Raw genomic sequence first — 5,249 nt, 5'->3', positions numbered from 1 at the left:
ACTATTTTAGCGAACCTAATACCTAAACTAAATCAATTATTCTTATCCTGATAGGTACTGTAAGCATAAAATTATACAATTGAATACTTTACAGTCTTAATTATAAATGTTGTTCAGCGGCTTAATTAAACACTATCTATCTCTTTCTATCGTTATTGAATGAAGATGACACAGTTTATCAAATCACCCACTAACTTACTTAAATGCTCTTTCTTATAAGCAATGTTGAAATGTAAATCTAAAAGGCTATATCAATTTTACAGTTATATAAGAAGATAAAATGAAAACTTTAGTTTACGGAGGGAACTACTACACAGAGCTTAATTACCGAGTAAAGTTGCCATTCATACTGGCCTCTACAGCGTCACCGGGCGGGATAGGCGAGTTGAACTCAGCCGGATGTTGGGAGCCACACAGGGCTCAAGAGAGGCGGACGTCCTAAGGGTGCCTCCTGTGAGGCCGGACCTCGGCTTAGGACTCCGTTGAAATCGGGAGGGGAAGCTTTGTACCGTTATTGTTGATGCTTGTAAAAGGTTTCTGGCACAGTGGCAGTAACGTGGCGACAGTAAGTAGTGTGCCAGACCGAGCCATTTATCAGGATAAGCGAGTTTGTCTTTCAACGCCCTTTGCTTTTCTACCTCAGCATATTGGCGCCATAGTCATAACCTTGATCCCTAGATTCACGCCTGTATAAATCGTATTCCTATCACACCACTGACTTTATATAAAATACCAGTTTCTAATTGTTAATTTATAATTGAAAATCAATCGGTAGTACTCAGCAATATGTATATAACAACGAGTGATGTAACAGTACGTTCTTTCCAACGGAAGACTCAAGATTCGAATGCTCGCTGACGTTCAACTGCCAAATAGTTTAATCGAATATTGAATGAATGTAATGGCTGACTGACCGAATGACATGCGTGTACGAATGACCGTAACTATACCAGGCTGTAAAAATAATTAAATATATAATCTAGCTGAGTTAGGTCATAGATTAATTTAACATCTGATTCGAGGGCGTCGTCAATATAACACAGCTCATGGGAAGTAATTTGTAAGGATTTAAACTAATCTACGATATGAGTATGATTGTTCTGTTAAGACTTGTTATAAAGCCATTTGGTCTAGTTCAGATGTTTATTAGGTTTTCTAGGACAGTCACAGGTGGGCAGGAATCGTTTGACGGTATCTTTGACTGGTTATTAATAGCTGACATAACGCCGGACTTTGGTTAACTAAGTATATTAATGTAACCTAAATTATAAGTTAAATCTGTAAGTTTTACTGTAAGTTTTACTGGTGGTAGGGCTTTGTGCAAGCTCGTCTGGGTAGGTACCACCCACTCATCAGATATTCTACCGCAAAACAGCAATACTTGATATTGTTATGTTCCGGTTTGAAGGGTGAGTGAGCCAGTGTAATTACAGGCACAAGGGACATAAAATCTTAGTTCCCAAGGTTGGTGGCGCATTAACTATAAGCGATGGTTGACATTTCTTACAATGCCAATGTCTAAGGGCGTTTGGTGACCACTTACCATCAGATGGCCCATAGGCTCGTCCACCTTCCTATTCTATAAAAATCAAGATGGCTTATGGTAGAAATGGCGAATCGAAGGAACGCCTGCCTGGTTTTGGACAGTTGACCTATGGGATATGGGAGAGAGGTGAGGTTTTTCTTTATAACTGCTTATCCTGTTTGCAATTCATTTTATGCTCTGTTAAACATTATGAAAATACTATTATTGGAAGAAAATCTAACATATCTATCTGGCATGGATAAGGCTCTATATTGCTAGGCATTTGCCTACTTAATATTTACAAAAAGATTTCTTTGATTTACAATTTCTGATGTGTATAGCAGATATTTAAATCAAAATATATATTTAAATAGAACCTTCTAATTCTAAGCACATCTCAGTAGGTTACATCATAAAATTCAATGTTAAACTATTATATAATATTATATAAATGTAAATAGGTCGCTATTCGTATTATGGAAATAGTTTAATTCCTTACCGATTACATATTTTCGTTAAAAACTTGGCATTGAAGATTTAAACCGTAACCGGTTGAATTTAAATTTTAATAAATCATAAGGTCACATACATTTTTTCTTTCAAGCACCTCTGGTTAAGTCTTTAATACAATATTAAATAACCTACATCCAAATGATTGTTTTATTCGTTTTAGGAGTTTACCTATTTTATTTTATTAGAAGACATAAGCAGTTTTTCCTAAAATTGCAATTTTAGGAAAAACTGCTTATGTCTTCTCTTTATTATAGTTACTCTTAGTCTTTAATAGGGCCACCTAATGGTAAGTGGTCACTACTGCCCATAGACTTTGCATTGAAAGAAATGTTAACCATCGCTTACATCGCTAATGCGCCATCAACTTCGGGAACTAAGATGTTATGTCCCTTGTGCCTGTAATTATACTGGCTCACTCACCCTTCTAAGTCGAGATGGCCCAGTGGTAAGAACGCGTGAATCTTAACCGATGAACGTGGGTTCAAACCGGGCAAGCACCTCTGAATTTTCATGTGCTTAATTTCTGTTATGAATTATAACTTGTGCTTTTCGGTGAAGGAAAACATCGTGAGGATTAGAACATGCAGGTTGCATGTGTCTAATTTCATCGAAATTCTGCCACATGTGTATTCCAATAACCCGCATTTGAGCAGCGTGATGGAATAAGCTCCAAACCTCCTTAAAAAGGGAGAAGAGGCCTAAGCCCAGCAGTGAGACATTTACAGGCTGTTACTGTACTCATCTTTTCCAAGCGGTACACAACAATACCAAGTACTGCTGTTTTGCGGTAGCGGTAGCGGTTAACTTTAGGTATTTTCTAAGCAAGCGTGATACATCTTAGACCGTGTCTATACATCAGACAAGACAACGGTCAAACGCTGACCTAAACGAGTTAAAAACTATTACTATAAACTACTAATTCCATTTCCTTTTAAAAGCTTATCACGCGCGTTTCTATTTCTTGACCATACACTGGCAAAACCACTTGCGTATTGATCGTGTGACCATTATTCCTGGAACGGCTGGTATCTTGAGATAGAGGTTTAATTTACTTAATGTTTCCTTGCCACGTCATTTCTTACGGTCCTTCATACTTTCAGGTTTTCTCTTGCTTGATAGAAATCGAGTCCTGGCCAAATTATATGTCATGCATCTTGTAATAAGTTTCCTTTTAGCTTTTCTGTTATTGGAGCTAACTTCGGTGCGCCAACTTATGGTATCAACGCAGAGAGGCTCACTCTGGATGAATGCCAGAGAGCCTGCTGTTTTTGCCAGAGTATTTCGACAGCTCTCTTGGTATATGGTTATTAGTATATTATTTCATTGAACTGTGGATCAGTTCGTCTTCGATTTACTTTTATAAAACTTTCAAAAACAGGTAATTACCCTACAGGTTGTTAGCGTTGCTGGTGGAAAAGCAAGTATCTACTGCTAGGAGTCCGCTAAGGGGTTCAGAATACCCACTTTTTAAAAGCGCTTACTTACTTACTTACTTAAAAGAATCGCGAAGGAACGTTTGTGTGCTAAAGGATTTACATAACTAATGACTTTTAAAATGATTGCACACCTTGTGAGTATATATATATATATATTATTTAATATATATATATATATATATATATATATATATATATATATATATATGTGTGTAAAATTCTGGTTTTGTTATATATCACTTGTAATTATAAAGGATGAGATATAAAAAACCGCTGAGTTTCTTTCGCCGGTTCATCTCGGGTCTGAGGTGTTTATTTCCGAACCGGTGGTAGATTTATGACAATCAATAAGTAAGTGTAACGCTTCTATATTGACTTTTACTTTTGAGTTAGTGATACTTACTCACCGCCTATAAGGTCTGGTAAAATAAATTGTATAATAAAATCATTATTCTAGGGGTTAGTTTTCGTAGCATTTCTAGTTGAAACACATATACTGTCAAACACCTTGTCAATTAGTTCAGTATGTAAATATAACTTTATTACAAGCATCTAGTTTTAAATGGTTTTTTTAACTATAACTTGCATATATATAATTTATTTGAAAAAATGTCAATATAGTATACGTGGACGGTGTTGCCACTTAAAGCTAGTAAGAAACCAGTAACATATCGACAAATGATATCATAAACTGAGAGTACGGGGACCACTCTTATATTGTCAGAAAGGACAAAATCTAAATTTGAGTTGAACTGGTTGGAGTTTCGGAGTAAACTGACGATTAATTAAAGAGACGAAATAGAATAGTAAAAAGAGTCGAGTTTATAAGTCTATTTTTTTATTGAATAGGTAGGCGGACGAACATATGGGTAAGTGGTCATCAAAGCCCATAGGCATTGGCTTTGTAAGAAATGTTAACCATCGCTTACTTCGCCAATGCGACACCAACCTTTGGAACTAAGCTGTTATGTCCCTTGTGCCTGATACCGGAACACAACAATACGAAGTACTTCTGTTAAGCGGTAGAATATCTGATGAGTAGGTGGTACCTACCCAGACGAGCTTGCACAAAGCCCTACGACCAGTAATTTAAGTATGTTTATATTATAGATATTCATTATCTTCTCAAATGATATAAATACTCCTTCTGTGTATCATTCAGCTTTATGGTATTTCCTTCCAAAATGATAGAAAGCATGTTATAAGTTCTGCCAACAGGTTGATTATTTCGCCAATGTCACGAAGAAAGAAGAAAGCATGAAACGAAGTTAACCGTGATACAGTTACTATTTTTGAAAGTATATCTTGACTTCACGTTATAGTTTTAGGAGACCATTTTTTTATGTTTTTTTTTTATTATATCTGTAAACAATACCTACATACATGTAGCTGTACGTTAATTATTTTATATGCATATTAATTCCATTTATTGTTGTCTTTAAATGCTTTAAATTGGAAAGATAGTTAAACATTAATTGATTGTGTCGTTTGCTTAGTGACTAATTTATAAGAATGCAGATCCCGAGAGTTTTGGTTTAATATCAGATGAACGAGTGGTACCTATCTATACAATGATGCTCAAAACCCTATCACCAAGTAAATCTTCTTTTCAATTAACGTATTTCCTCAGATAATACTTGCCGTTAATCAGTCAGGAGACCATAAGTGTCACGTCATTCATTCTGATAAGAATATAAAGGGACTGTCCACGATAATCAACATTGACGGTCAACCTACCATATAGGTAGATGATTAAAATACATCGCAGACATGTT

Source organism: Nymphalis io, chromosome 22 (assembly GCF_905147045.1).
Source record: "Nymphalis io chromosome 22, ilAglIoxx1.1, whole genome shotgun sequence".
NCBI lineage: Eukaryota > Metazoa > Arthropoda > Insecta > Lepidoptera > Nymphalidae > Nymphalis > Nymphalis io.
The sequence above is the reverse complement of the archived record's forward strand: the minus strand, read 5'-3'. Positions refer to the sequence as shown.